At 44.0% G+C, this 16,086-nt stretch overlaps 1 protein-coding gene across 8 annotated transcripts in view; it reads left to right on the forward strand.

Moving 5' to 3' along the window:
- LYPD6B (LY6/PLAUR domain containing 6B) overlaps positions 1 to 16,086 on the forward strand; it is a 173,719-nt gene that overhangs the window by 18,008 nt on the left and 139,625 nt on the right. For 2 of the 8 annotated variants that reach the window (XM_080798814.1, XM_080798818.1), the window contains exon 1: positions 6,618 to 7,010. The exons of 4 other annotated variants lie outside the window; for them this stretch is intronic. The gene's annotated coding sequence lies outside the window, so the exon portion shown is untranslated. Of the gene's footprint in view, positions 1 to 6,617; positions 7,011 to 16,086 lie in introns of those variants that run through there. 2 more of the 8 variants (XM_080798817.1, XM_080798813.1) reach the window with 2 other exon arrangements.

Below are 16,086 nucleotides of genomic sequence, written 5' to 3' on the forward strand. Positions count from 1 at the left end.
CCCTCCAGTCCCTACGATTAAATGTTGGCTTCTCTCCTTGCAGGCTTCTAAAATGAAATTAGAAAGTGGTGCAAGCAGCATTTTAAAGCCAGGCGCAAACAGTGTGTAGGGACAAACGTAGCCAATCGAAGAATCACAGCATCACAGGCAGTCATTTGATTCAGTGCTGAGGGAATACAGCAGAAAAGGAGAGCGGGTGCCAGCGGGTCCCGAGAAGGTTCCAGGTCATGGAAAAGCCTCTGAGGATTCGTCCCTGTTGAGGGCCAGTTGGGGTGGGGAGAGGAGGAGGGGATGGATGGGTGTTTAGGGCAGAGCTTTCCCTGGTGTGTGTGATAAATGCACCCGTAAAACATACTGTCATCAAGTTACCCTTTATCTCAGTCTGAGCGCTAGGGTGGCTCTGGGACTTGCTAATGGGGAAGGGGGGAGGTTAGGGTGTAGAGGGCCCCTTCTAGAAAGGGGAGTGGCACTGTGTAGAGGAATGATTGTTTGGACTGGCATTTAGGACCTGAGACCTGTTCTTAGTCCTTCTGCCTTCAGGCTGTGTGACCTTGGATGAGGTCACCTCACCCCTCTGAACCGTGGCTTCTATACTGCAGGAGGCAGATTTGGCCTATGCCTGTGATGCCCAACCCAAATCCCCAAGCCTCCACCAACTCATCTCAGAGGCTGTCCCTGCATCTCAGGGGGGTTCCTGGCCCCTGCTTCCCAAAGGGAGCAGCCTCAGTTTCCCCTCTCATATTGATGCTTTTGGAAGCTGTTGCTTGAACCACCGAGTGGTCCCTAGAAAATGTCTGAAAACTCCTAAATGGTCTGATCTCAAAGATCTTCTAGTTCTTGCATTCCAGGCATCTGTTACTCTGACATCCAGTCCCAGGTGCATGTGGCAGGGATCCGGACACACCCATTACTTGGGCGTCTCCCACCTTTCTAATGAGACACCAGCAACAGAAACACCACTCTTCAGGGACAGCGAAGCTGCAGTGGGGAAAGGGGTCTGTGCCTATAGATTTCAGCCTCAGGTTCCAGGAGCAGACCATGTCACCCCTATTGATAGAGATGCCCTGTGGCTCCAAGAGTAGGGTCCGGCTCCTGCACATGGTCTGGGAGACCTGTGATTTTGAGGACAGCCATCACGTCCATCTTATGGCCCTTGTCAGCTCTCCACAGGGGCTGTTGGGTTGCCCAGCCCTGAACTTTTACTGGGTGCCCCTGAGGCTAAGGAATAATCACCTTGTCAGTGGCAAGTTGCAATTCTGAGAGCTGGGCTCTCCCAGGGACCACTTGCTGGTTCTGATTAAATAAGCCTTTTCTCCCCACATCAAGTCATCCCCTCTCTGTGCCCTGTCTTGGGAGTCTTTTACTTTCACTCCTTAAGAATGTGCCTTCCTCTGCCACCAACTTCCCTCCATCTCTTTGGAAATCAGAGCGCGTGTACTTTTGTGTTGCCAGGAGTGAACAGTGAGGGAGTTAGTCTTCAATTTCCCCTCTGTTTCAAGCAAATATCGTGCCTTTTGTTACTTGTCCTGAGTCGCTCTGGTGAACACATAAGCCTGGGAGGAAAGGTTTGGCAGAGGAAGCCGTCATGAAAGAACTATTTTAATTGAAGAACATATAGCTGGAGACCCAGGGGTGTTAGGCAGTTTAATTAATGTTTATTAGAAATGAAGACTCGCTATTTAGAAATGAAAACTTAAACCTCCTGTCTCCGTATCCATTTCTCCCTCGTGTCACTGCTCCTTTTGCCAGCTTTTTAATTTAGTCAGCTTTTATTGAGTTCCCAAGATGAAACTGGGTACCTTGTTACATACTGGCTCACAGAGACGAGTATGACCTAGGCCTTGCCTTTAAGGTGCTCATGGCCAGGCTGTGGGAAGGACTAAGTTGATGGTAATAGTGCAAAGCGGTCCGTGCCTTTTTGGAAAAGCTCCTGGAAGTTGGGAGAACAGTCAGGATGACCAACCATGTGCCCTTGGCTGGGGACAGGAAGTAGTTACTGCAGGAGGAACCCAGGACCTGTGTCCTAGAGGATGACCTTGAGGTGGTCAGAAAGGAATGGGAGGGCATTCTGGGCAGAGGAAGTGGTGGGTCCAAGGTGCGAGGGAGTTGGGGAGTTTGGTGAAGTGTAGGGGCTCAGTGTGCTTGGGGCAGACCTTGAGGGAGGAGTGAGGGGGAGAGAGAGCAGGAGCCCGGATGGGATAAGCAGGGACCAGGCTGTGAAGGACCTGGAATATTTTACCAGTATACTTGTCAGTTTGGATTTCAGCCCAGGGTATGAGAGGCCACAGATTTGAGGCAGCTTGGGACAGGAGGGTTTGCCAGGCTGTTTAGCGTGGCAGTTACAGGCAAGGGCTCTAGATGCCAGTGACTGGTGACTGGGGTTCGGTCCTGCTTTACCAACTTCCCGGTGTGGGTGGGTTACTTAACTGTGTCTCTGTTGCCTCATCTTTTAAAAATACGGATGAAAATCCTATCTGTCTTCAAGGGTCCTTGTGAGGAATGAATAAGTAAATAAATTCACCTAAAGCTCTTACGAAAATGGGTGCATAGGAAGCACTTGTTAAAATTTAGTTATCATTTTTTTGGGATGCGGCCTATTGTGCCTTCCACAAGCAGTCTCCTTAGACCGTGTATCAGTTACCTGTTCCGTAATAATGCCAGATAAAAAATACTCTAGAACCCAGTGGCTCAGAACAGCAATTACTTATTAAGGCTCTTGCAGTTGCGGTCGGCTCCGGGGTTTGGCTGGAATTCACTGGGCTTGACTGAGCAGCTGTGCTTCCAGCTGGGACCCAGCTGGGAATGCAGGTTGGGTTTTCATCTGCTTCAGGTGGGATCCAAGCTGAGGGCAGCAGCTACTTGCGGTGGCCCTTCCCAAGGCCGTGGCGGAGCCGGAAGGGGTAGAAGGAAACCTGCCAGGCTTCTTACTGCCTAGATTCCTTCCAGCCAAAGCCATTCCCAGGCCAAGCCTCCAATCCAGAGGCAAGGGATGATTTGATCCCCATCCGTGGGAGGAGCTGCGAGGTCACTTGGCATGAACCCAGGGAGGGCTGAAGGATTGGGGCCAACAGCGTGAGGTCCCACGGGCCGCTCTGGTGCCTCCTACAATTGCAAGTTCCACGAGGGAGTTCCATGAGGGGCAGAGTAAACACTCAGTGTGGGCAAATCTGAACCCCAGGGGCCTGGCTTCAATTAGTGACTTTCCTGCGCTTGTCCCAATGCCCACCTCCAGGCCTTGCGAATGCGTTCTTTGTCCCGAGTCACTGGAGGAGACCGCACCTTTTAGGGGTAAGTGTACTGGTGTGGGTTTGACTGTAGACTCTGTGGAATGAAATGGGGATGATAATATTCTCTCATGAAACCCACCAGAAAGGGTGCAGAGGAGCAGAGGAATGCTTGCAGCCTCTCTCAGACTTCCCCAGGCAGCAGTGCTCTTCTCGAACATGGTTTGTGGCAGATGGGAACAGCTATGATAAGACTTACTGTGTAAGCCCAAGAATAAACTGTGTGTTTGTTTATATGTGTTTTTAGATATCTCTCTTGATACAGTGGAAGGAATTGTATCTTTTCCTGGGTTCCCTGACATTTGCTTTTCATTCCCTGGGAACCTCTTGGGAGGCGTGCCTGCCTCTTCAGTGGAAACCCCTGGGCGAATGTTGGGAGAGAGGCCAGGGAGAGGTAGCCTGGTTAGTATTTATGGGTGTGTAACTCTACCTTGTTCTCCCAGCTCCTCAGGAGCAGGATGGGGACAGGGATGGGAGGAGTCAAATACAGCTGCTTTGCCAACATGTAAGATAATCTCTCTTGCTGCATGACAAACACATCCATTCTTCAACAGAAAAGAGGGAAGCAGGGTCGGGGGAGATGTTCTTATAGGTTAGACTTCTCTGTTTTATGTGTGAGAATCCAAGTATATTATGAAATTAAATAACAAACTTCTCAATATGCTAATCATTTCTTAGATTAAAAAATTAAGCAAGATTTCTAAAATTACACTTAGGTATAATATTAAGTTGGGCAATTTTTTAAGATAGGGGTTGGAGGTATATTCCAGAATTTTCTGGTAATGGAAATAACAAGTGAAACATTTAGCAGTGTGACTGACATATAAAGTGCTCAGTAAATTGTAGCACTGAGGATGACAGTGATGATGATAGTGCCTAGAGAACTTGTCCATTTATGGGTGGAAAGGATTACAAACAGGTTGCAAGGCTGAGTTCTCTCATCAGCTGCCTTGCTCCAGAGGAACCTCTCTCAGACAGTCCTCTATGTGGAAAAGCAACAGGCAAGTGAACCCAGAAAAGCTCAGGTTTGAAAACCAAGCCAAGTGTATACTTTGGAAGTTACTTTTTTTTTTTTTTTCTTAAAGTGGTTGCTTCTAGAAGGCACAATTCAAAATAGTCACTGCAAGAACAGACATGCTGAAATCCTAATGGTGCAATTCTATTTTGTTGAGTCAAAAAAATAAGACTGGATAATGACAAGTCGTAGCTATGCAAATGAACAGAAAGATCATCATGTCTTGTGCTTCAGGGTGTGAGTTGATGGCAAAAATCTGTCCATGTTACTTAGTAGGAGAGATGAATTCAGATGAAAACATTTAGTGAGATATCTATACATATGTACACACACATACACATATACATATGTGTGTGTGTGTGTGTGTGTGTGTGTGTACGTATGTTTAGATAATTTTTTTTCTTTAAGCATTGTTTATGGCTGAACTGCTTAAATGTTGTTGATTTGTTGGCAGGCTTTCCTGGGTGTCTGTTGTGGGCAAGGCTCAGCAAATGTGCCTGTCCGTCCATCTGTCCGTCCTTCCTTCCTTCCTTCCCTAACAAGCACAGCCTTTGCTTTCCAGGAGCTTATATCTTAATGGGAATGGGAAGATGCAGACATTAGAAATGGAAAGAACAAGTCTAAATTTGTATAGTACATATTGTGTATGGTAGGTTTCTAATATATCTGGAGGAAAAATCAATAGAGTGAAAATGACAGTTCTAAATCTTGACTAAATTAAGCAATGAATTCTTCAACTTCTTTTTAGTGTTTTCAGGCCAAGGGCCATTATCGGGTTTGGAATAATATCGCTTGCCGCCCAGGAAGTTGCCCATCTCCAGATAAGCAGGGGGGCCAAACAGCAATTGGTGACTTAGCCACCATATACTTATATGCCCTCCAAATACATTCTCAAAGCCTTCTACTGAATGGGAAGAATTGATTTTAAGTAGGAATTATTGCTTAACTGACTGATGCCTGAAATAAAGGCAAAGTGGCTTCATCATTTGATTTGTTTATAAACTCTTACTGAGATTTCTTATGAGACTACTATGTATATTTGGGTTTTTACTTTGAGGTTTTTATACTTCTTTTTTAAAAAATGAACTGGAATAACTTCCTAACTACATCTAATGCCAGTGTGCTAACGTTTTCAAAATAAGTCAATGAAGAAGAATTACTTAATAGATTATTTAATAAATGCTTTTCACATAAGAAGATATTACTTTTGACTCCACCAAACATACCATGTCTTACGAATAAACTCTACAGAGAGCTGAATATTGCAAATCAAGTTATAGAAAAACTAGCAGAAAATATTTATTAGGTCTGCATAGAAATGACAGTTTTCATGACTTTACTGCAAGAGAAGCAACCAGTGAAGAAAAAACAAATAGACTTGAATATATGAAAACTTAGAACTTATGTATAAATGAAGAGACAATGGACTGGGAAAATGTGCATTAAATTTGTGACACATAAGTGATTAATATGTGTTATAACTTGTATATATAGCTTACTCAAATACTTAAGAAAAGGACTGGGGACCTAATAGATGTAAAATATAATTTATTGAGTATTTTTTTATACCCGGATAGATTTACAAAATCAGATTATACTGATTGTTTTAGCTACAGAATATTTTGTAACCAGCTTTTCTCACATGCTCAGACTATGTTACTAATCAACCTTCTAAAACATGGTTTTCAGAGGTAGCAAATTATTTCACTGGAAAGGAAGAACAGCCCAAATTTACTTAACTAAGTCTTTGGTGCTGGATGTTAAGGCTATGGAAATATCACTCAAGGTGGTTTTCCTAGTATCTCTTCTACTTGTGAAGCCATGGTCTGTCGTTAGAGCTATGATTCTGGAAAAATACATCTCAGTGAATGAAACAGTGATTTACAAAGAAGCACATTCAATACTATTTTTACCAATAATTTTATAGGTAGCATCTGTCACCAAAACCTGTTTTAGCAGAAGAGGAAATAGCATTTGAGATCCCAGGCTTTTCACAACTTTCCACAGCATGTCAGCGTATTTACTGAAGGCCTTCGTAAAAGAGACACGTTAATTACCATCCCTGTGAGCTTCTCTAGGGTAGCGATGACTGTAGTATTCTGTGAGGGTGCTTTGTCAAGCACGTCATTCCCTTATCTTGTTTTTATAGCAGAGGAAATAAAGGCACTAGAGAAATATCTTTGAGGTCACACAACAAGTTAACAGCAGATAAACATTAGAACCAGCAGCTCCAGAATTCCCACTGTGTGTAATTAGTTCACTGCGGGCAGGAAATGACAGCATGGGGGGATAAATGGCAATGGTGGTGTTTGGGGAACGTGGAGGCTGGTGGGAATTCTCTGTGCTCCTCTGCATGGTTGATTAAGTCAGTTTCTTGCTGAGGTTCTCGCTGCATAGAACTTGGAGGCCTCTCAGCCAGGTGCCTTCTTCCTTAGGGTGAAAGGAGTCCACACTGTCACCCTCCACCGCTTTGATGCATTGTCGATGTGGAGGATATTGGGTGTGGGCCTGAGTCATATCTCAGGCGTTGCCGTCTCTTACTGGGGCAGCATGGAGTTTGTGAGCGTGGTTTTTGCTGTTAGCTCCTGATGGATCCTGAGGAGGCGGCAAGTATGAGGTTGGGAGTAAAAGGGCCGGCTCTGTTCTGACTCCTTTCAAGTTCCCCCCTTGGCCTGTGCACCCGTGTTCTCAGAGTCGCCTGGATGCCCTCGGTAAGCTCATGGAGGGCATGTTTGCCTTGTTTTGTGTCCTTATGAGTGATAGATTCTGAATTTGTGGGTTGCCTCCTATTCCTAGGCATCTGACAAAAACATTGTAGGGAATGATGTGCTTGAAAATTGCCACAAAGAGATTCGGTATTTTGTGAGTTCTAGGGTGTTCAGAGACTGTCTGCCAGAGGCTGGTTCCATTGGAGCCTCCAGCAAACTCATTAGGTCCTGCAGTCCTGATTGTCTTAATTGACACCCCCCTTTTAAAGAACATAACAAGTGTTTAATAACCAAGGGTTGACAAGAGAGAGGACCCTGTGCCTTTGCTTTAGAGCTTTGAAAGGAGGTGGAATTCTGAGTTCATTTGCTCTTTTGCCCTGTCTAGAATGAGCAGGGAATGCTTCCTAGGAGAACACAGGCTGGAGTCTACTCACTTCCCGTGGCTTCAAACGTGGCTGCTCAAAGTGAGGTCTGCATGTCGGTAGCACTGTATCACCTGAGAGCTTGTTAGAAGTGTACCTTCTCAGACCACAGCATCTGTGTTTTAACACACCCTCGAGGTGGCATAAGAACTTGAACAGAAGATGTGCTCAAGTATGAGAAGCGCTGGTATAGAACGTATAAATTGTTGAACTGTGAAAGGTAGCTTACTCAGTGGTGAATGCTTTTTCCTGATCACATTTTCTGTTTATACGTTCTGACCCTTAATAAACATTTTAGTTCTTTAACACTTTAATAATTTGAATGTCTTTTTAAAATTTGCTCTTTCGGGCACCTGGGTTGTTCAGATGATTAAACATCTGCCTTCAGCTCAGGTCATGGTCCCAGGGGCCTGGGCTCGAGCCCTACATCGTCTGTCCGGTTTCTGTACATCAGTTTTTAGAACTTCATAGTTTTTTTTTTCCCTGATTGTAGACATTGTTATTATCCTTTTGGAAAATCAAGAAAACAGGAAAAAACTTTAAAACAGAATAGAAAGCATCCTTTCTATACATAAGCAGGTATTTGGGTTTTATGTAGAGTTATAAAGCAGTATTTCACATGGTCTTTGTTTCTTTGGTTTTAGAGGATCTTCTGCAATAGCCGCTGTCTTTAGTTCTCATGCTACTTACAGGTTCTGTTTCTCCACCTAATTTTTAAAAAAATTTTATATAACTTAAACAGAATTCTGGTATAATCATTAGTGTTTCCAATAGTTATTTTATGGTTAGAATGGAGAATTTGTTAACTTCCTTGTGCACTTGAAAAATCGACTACTCACCAGTAGGGCATATTTTATATTATTTATGAATCCTTTTTGATCAGAAACTTCTTGGTGGATAGAAAAATCTTTGCTTTTAAAGGGTGTGTGACTACCCTCCTCTCAACTTGCCTATTAGGTTGTCTTCAGGAGGGGAAAAGGAGGGACTGGTTAGACTCATAATCCCAAGAAAATCCTTTTTTTCCCCTTAGGTCAACTGGGTGGAAACTTCTAGATGATTGGGGAATACCACTGCAAGGAAACAGGTTTTTGTTACCTAGGCTCTTTGCCGAGAGTGGGGAAAATGCAGGACAGAATGAATCTTTGTCCATATTTCTGCTTTTTTGGGTCATTTGGGAGGAATTTGGCTTGTGGTTTTTAACATCTGTAGAATAATGGGCTTCAGCATTGGAAGCGGGGTAGGGGACATCTGGTTGTCATTTTTCCCTGTAACATCTTTGCCATGCTTTGTTTGCCCTTGATAATGCAGAATGTAGTCTGTCAAGTGAAGTATTCACTGCATTTTTTCTGTCCATGGACTCTTTCCCCAAGTCTACTTGTGCTTTTTTTTTTTTTTTTTAAAGATTTTATTTATTTATTTGATAGAGAGAGACACAGCGAGAGAGGGAACACAAGCAGGGGGTAGTGGGAGAGAGAGAAGCAGGCTTCCCGCTGAGCAGGGAGCCTGATGGAGGGCTCGATCCTAGAACCCTGGGATCATGACCTGAGCTGAAGGCAGACGATTAATGACTCAGCCACCCTGGCACCCCCCAAGTCTACTTGTTCTAAAAGTACCAGGTGTACTTTACCATTTTGAAGAACCCAGTTCAGAAGCTAAAGTCACAAACAAGTATTTCCACATTTCAGACTTTGCCCTTTTCAGAGAACATTAATAGGGATTTAATGTATGTTTCTAAAAATGCTAAGTAATATCCCTAAAAATTCTCCTGCTTCTCTGCCAGTGTGCGCTGTCCCAGATCACCTTTCCGCAATACTCATTGTTGCTCCTCTGGTCCATCCTTTTCTGAAGTTTCGGTCACTTCTTTCCTTGCGGTCCTTTATTCTGTAGATCACTTTAGTCCCACTGACTTCTTTCAATTCTCTTCCTGGTAATTTCCAACGAAGGATAGTCTCGGAACAAGTGTTTGTCAATTTTGTTGGCGGAGAGGTGGGCGTGGCCTCACAGAACCTGATGGGGAGGGATTGTGACTAGTCATTAATAATGGCTGTTTTCTGTTCCACAGGGTTCAGAGTAGGCCCTGTGAGGTCCATGTCTTTGGCCTTGGTCTTTGGTGACACAGACCCTGTGTTCTGAAGAACAGTGGAGTCACTGCACTGAACTGTTTAGAATTTATGAGTGTTCGTTCATAGGAAACCTGTTTACATGATTCATGAAACTGGTTGATGAGGACTGAGTGGAATTGGAAGATAGCAGAGCTTAGTGGACCTCCCCAAACCCTGCTGTGTTGCAGATCTTGGCTGATTGCATCTTATTCATGTTGAGAAGCTGGTTGGGCAGGAAGGATGTGTGGTCTGGATATTGCATTAGCCCGCTTGGCATTCAAATTCGCCACAGACGTTTGGGGCATTGCAACATTTACAGAAATGTCCCTGTGGTAAATTTCAGTGCCCCGTCTCTTGTAATTCTGCATGTTATTCTTTTGTACCAGCATGATATCTTTTTATAGCATTGTTGCTCATCCAGTTGCCCGTGGTGCTAAGCTGTGTTCTCTATTGTGATGGTTGGTCCCAGTTCTATGGAAGCTGAAGCTCAAAGCCACAGACAGTTTTCATTTTTCTTAATGGAAGTTTGGGATTTTTCCCCAGGCAAATATGCTGGCTTTCTTTTCCCTTTCTTTTGTATGTTGGCTTTTTTCCCTTTTTGTGTGTGTGTGTGTCTTTTTGTTGTTCTCTTGAAAATATAGAGATATGCATTTTTTTTTAAATAACCACTACAGCATTTTGAGTATATGAAAATTTGGTAAATGGGTGACTTTTCTCTGTGATTGACAAAGAGGTATATGTTTTGGAGGCATACATCTTAGTACCTGCTCCTCTCGGATTTTATTTCTGAAATCTATCCCCATGAATGCTGGCTCCAGCCACACTGGCTTCCTTGCTGTTTCCGCAACACGCCAGCCATGATCCGCCACAGGACCTTTGTATTTAATGCTGAATGCTCTTCCCCATCCTTCCGCAAGGCTGTCTTCCTCACACCCTTCAGATTCAAATATAAGCTTCTCACTGAGACTATTCTTGGCTACCCCTCTGTAATTTCACCCCTCCTTCTGGCCCTATAACATTTTATATTTTTATTTTTGTTGTTGTTGTTCTCTCTTCCTTTGCACTTACCAGTATTTAATATGGTACAGTTGACTCTTGAACAATATGGGGGTTAGGAGCCACAAGCCCTGTGCTGAAAATCCATGTGTAACTTCTGACTCCCCCTCAACTAAACTACTAATAGCCTACTGTTGACCAGAAGCTTTACTGATAACATAAACAGTCAATTCACACATATTTTGTATGTTACATGTGTTATATACTATATTCTTACAGTCAAGTAAGCTAGAGAAAAGGTCAAGAAAATCACAAGAGAAAACACCTGTATAGTACTGTACTGTGTTGAAGAAAATCCACATGTAAGTGGACCCAAGAAGTTCATACCCATTGTAGTTCACAGACAAACTGTATACATTTTACTTATTGTTGACCCCCCCTTCTCTCTCTCACTCTCTCACTTTCCTGAGGGCATGGTAGGGTTTATTTCCTCTGTATTCCCGGTGCTTAGAATGGTGCCTGTCCCGTCGAGGAACTATGATGTCATCACGTAAAGCACTTGATAAATAAGGCTGGAGGGAAGGAAGAAGTTTTGTGAATGATTTTGTAGGCTTCTACCCATCATAATTGACCTCCTCCACATTTTAGACAACCCAGTGTAAGCTAGCAATCAGTCCACTCCCCTCACAGAACACTATGATTCTGAGGTGAATTTTGAAGCTCATGGTTGCTGGCAGGCTTCAGGGTTGGTGAACTCTCATATTTGGTGTAGACAGGCGTGTTCCATGAAACCAGTGAATGCCCCATCTCTACACCGGTCTGCTATTTCGTACATTTCTTAAGACGTCCACAGGTAGTAATAGATGCAGCCTGATGGATTTCTGGGAGGCTAAAGACAGAGTGTATTTGCTGTGAGATAGGTAAATGGAATCTTTGGGACTGAAATTCCATTATCTTTTGTCCACGGATAAAAGGTGTATGATTTACTTATCATTTAATCCCACATATAGCATTGGCAGTAGTGCTAGGTGAGGGGGTGTGAGGAGAGGGACTTGTAAATAGTGATAAGATGATGGGAATGTAAAACTCAGTCTGGCAGGGTCTGCCTGGGATTTTGCTGAGACCACAGCAATACTTAATTAACTGCAAACATTCTATTCAAGATAAGACTATAACAGTTGCCTTGGGGAAAATTCTTTTGAGTCAATATTTGTTTGATCTTTCATATAGTATTTTGGCTCTGCTATTCATGCAATAGCAAAGTTCCTATTACACATGCCATTTTCAAGGATTTGCTGTATTTACCTACCCGGTCAGTCCTGGAGGAGGGAGAGGATTAGAATCACTGTTTAAATAGAGGTTTGGAGGGGTTTCAAACAAATCTTTAAAAGTGGAAATCCTTCGTTTCAACCAGTTGACAATTATTAAAAACCAGGTTAAATACTCCAGGGGATTTCAAAATACAGAATGAAATCTTTGCCCTCAGTTTGCTTATCATCTAGCTGTAGAAATAAGACTTTGGTCAGTATATGTGACATGATACATATGCTAAATGATGACAATGACTGTGATTTACTGGATAAGTAACAGCGCCCAGCGCTGTCTTGGAGCTTTTCTAACCCCAAACTCACTCATCTCATCCCCCAGTCGCCCAGTGAGGCAGGTGCTATTGGATTAAAGTTTTGCATAAATAGACAGTGCTATGGCAGCTTGGAGAAAGAGGATACCAGGGAAGCAGAAGCAGGTGAAGGAGAACTTGAAGAAGGATGTCTCTCAATCTACATCTAACAATTGAGAATGTCTGAGTAAAGTGAGGAAGGGGACATAATGGGCATTTGTGGTTTTGCTTGTAATATCACTTTTCTCTCTTAAAAGTTCTTTAAGTCTTCCTAGACTCTCAGCACACATGTTTCTGTTGAAGGAGACAATAAACAATATGTCGGTAAAGTGTACAGAACATCAGTGTGATAAGTGCTTGGAAGAAGAATAAAGAGGGGGCACCTGGGGGGCTCACTCGGTTGGGCGTCTGACTCTTGATTTCGGCTCAGGTTATGATCTCAGGTTTGTGGGACTGGGCTCTATGTTGGATGTGGGTCCTGCTTAACATTCTCTCTCTCCCTCTCCCCACAACTCTCTCTTAAAATAGGGGCACCTGGGTGGCTCAGTGATTAAGCCTCTGCCTTCAGCTCAGGTCATGATCTCAGGGTCCTGGGATTGAGCCCCACATCGGGCTCCCTGCTCAGGGGGGAGCCTGCTCCCCCCAACCTCTGCCTGCCTCTCTGCCCACTTGTGATCTCTCTCTCTCTGTCAAATAAATAAATAAAATCTTTTTAAAAAAATAAATAAAATAAGAAAAGGAAAGAGTACTGAGGTGCTGGTAGAGGGGATTTGTAATTTTAAATAGGGTGGCCTGGGAAGGCTAACAGGCATTTGACTGAAGAGTGGAAGAGAGAGAAGAGAGCTATAAAGGCACCTACGATAAGAGCCTTCTAGGCAGAGGGAACAAAGGTCCTAGGCTGGCAACTCATCTGCCTTGTTCAAGGCACTTCAGAGTGGCTAGAGAGGAACAAGCAGGGAGAGTGGTCTGGGTGATGGCTTTAGGTGCAATGCCTGCCTAGTTACCATTGCTTTGGGGGGGGGGGGGTGGCGGCTGTGGTGTGGGAGGGGCTCATCAGACTTGGGAATGAGGGGAATGGCCCTTTGGCAGCTGTTACTACTTTCTCCAGCCCTATGCAGCTGTAGCTCCTCTTGCTTTTAACCGGCAGGCCCAGCTTGGTGCCTCTCCGTTCCTGATCCATTGCTGATTGGGCAGAGGCCCTCACACCCACCGACTGGCAGGTAAGAAACCAGCCACGCATGCTCGAGCCCTGGGCGAGAGCACCCATGTGAGCTGAACGGCACTTCCGCCACAACCCTCACGATGTATTTTTGGCCTATAATTCTGAGTGTCTTGCATTTCCTGCTTGGCATAGACATTCCTGCTGGAAACGCAGCCCTCTTGGCGGTGTCTAGTGCTGTGCCCGGTTCTCAACATCCTCCCCGCCAGGCCCACACCTGTGTTGCTGGGAGTTAGTGCTGGTTCTGGGCTGTATCTGTGGCTCTTGGGGGGCTCTGTAGAGAGTTAGGAAGAGCTACTGTGCTGCTGTAGCCTCCTTTACTCCAGTGTTTCTTGGTTCTCTCCCTACCACTGCCTTGTCAACTAACAGATGTGGAGACTGGAATTAGGCATGTTTGACTCTGGTTCTGCAGACACTCTGCTGGACTGTTGGCTTGCTCCTTGAGGCTGAGCTGGGACATGGGTTTGTCTGTCTCTGACCGTTCACCTTGCTCCCACACAGCTGAGCCAGTCCGTTCTAAGCACAGGCTAGACCTGAAAGCAAGAGGATGGGGCTCTGGAGCTGGGGGGGTGGGTGTGGATAAAGATCCCCACAGGGTGACAACTGTGTGGCTGGAGGAGGAGGGTGAAAGTGAGCCATTGAGGGAAGGAAGCCTCGGCAGAATGCGGGATGGTCTGCTTTATGGTGATGTGGTAAAAAATAGAGCCCAGACAAGCATTTAAGGGTGTATGGATGAATATCAGTTTAGAAGTTGCAAATGCCACACGTACTTTCAGAGCGTCCTAGAGCCCAGTCAGGTTACAGAAGAATGTGTTTTCTGCAGAGCCCCTGCCTGGGAGGGTGCGGGCGGGGACAGAGTCAGTATGGGTTAAGATGAGAACAGACGTCGGAGTTAATGTTTACTCTAAAGGTCAGCCGTGGGGTCACTCCTGTGAGGACACACCCAGGAGCACACACACACTGGTACACACATTCCCTCCCTTTCCTGCCTATGGTTTCTGATTTCAGCTGCAGTTGCTTCTAGACAGATCTAAAACGCCAACTTGAATGATGTTTGTAGGAACAAAGATAGTGCGAATAGACCTGATTCTCAAATTTACAGGCCAGAGATTGAGGTGATCAAAAGTTCTCTGCATTTGCCCCCTGTTCCCAGCAGTGGGACCCAAGTTACTAGGGTGTACATAGCTTTTTTGAATCTACTATGAATCATGGTATCCTCTGGGGCCCTTCCAGGGCTGGAGAAGAGTAATTGGGTTGAAACATGTTGTTATAATAAAAATGTAGTATTGGCATGGTCCTAGAAGCTGGTTGAACTAAGGGATATTCCCTCTTTGAAGAAAGATGCTAACTTATTTAAGGTAAGTGGTCTCCTGGGCCTCCCACTTACTTTCCTGGGAAGGGATTAATTTGATTTAACGTTTATTGAACTTCCAGAATATCCTATGAAATGCTTTAAAATTTTGAAATACGATTTGTTTTCTGAATAGGTAATTCACTCAGGCGGTTCAACATTTATAGGTTGCAAAAACACTCTCCAACTCCTCTCCTCCAGTTGGCCAGTTTCTTCCTCAAGGCAACCCATGTTACCAGTTTCTGATGTATTTCAGAATCTATCAGGGTTTAAGCTTTTAAAGAAAAGACACCTTGTTTTTTCTTAAGAACTTTGCCTTTCATAAAAACAAAGGGAGTTAATCATTTATAGCTGCATTTTGGGAACTTTTGTGATGACAAAATTCCCAGATGCTGAAATCTTCCCAGAGTGTGGTCCTCAGACTAGCAGCAGTAACTAGTCCCTGGGAGCTTGCTGGAATGCGGGATCTCAGGAGCTGCTACCCCCAGCCCCCAAAGCAGAATCAGCCTTCCATAGATCACAGGAGATTCAGAGGCACATGAGAAGCCGCTGCTGTGTATCCTTTTCATACCATTGGCCTCACGTGGCGGAGTGACTGAGGTCCAAGTGAAATGGAGAGAGGGAGAGATGGTCTTAGTAGAGCTCTCCCCACGTTGTTCTTCACGATTGTTGCTAAAGTTAAATGATGGTGATCTCTTCTTAATTTGCAGCACAGATCTAGGTGGTCTATAAGCTTAGTGATTTTGATTGCGAAATTGAAAATCTTTCTCTCCCTTTCTCTCATTTCCCATGAATTGTTCTTAAATCTTGGGCATTTGCTGGAAATTCCTTATGGGGCTGCAGGTCCTGAGTAAAGAAGTAGTAAACAGGTGATAGAAAAACCTAGAAACGGCCAGTCAGGTTTAGGTTGACAACTTGTGTTTTGATGGATACGTATGTTTCTGGCTGTGGTTTTTATATTGTGTTTTGCAGTGTTTATGTACATTTGATCACATCTCAATGTTTCTGAGCATCTGAGCCATTAAGTGTATGTTTGTGCTAATTTCAGTGTGGTGGAATTAAATAGTTTATGGGATTCTGAAAAAAGACAAACTTTTAAAAAGTTGTCAAACTTTTGACAGGAAAGAAGGAAACTTGTTTGTTCTGTGTGAATGGAGAAATAGAGGGCAGAAATTATTGAAATGATGGACGAACCTGTAAATTAGTGCAATTTGACTATGACTGAGTGTGACTAGGAACTTGAGAAAAAAATTCACAAAAAGGAAATTAGAAATTATCATAAGACTATATCTTTTATAATTAAATATTTCTAATCACTAAAGGATTTACATTTTAAAAAGCAGGTGAGATATACCTGTATTCTATATGTAT

Source organism: Martes martes, assembly GCF_963455335.1.
Source record: "Martes martes genome assembly, chromosome: 3".
Classification (NCBI taxonomy): Eukaryota; Metazoa; Chordata; class Mammalia; order Carnivora; family Mustelidae; genus Martes; species Martes martes.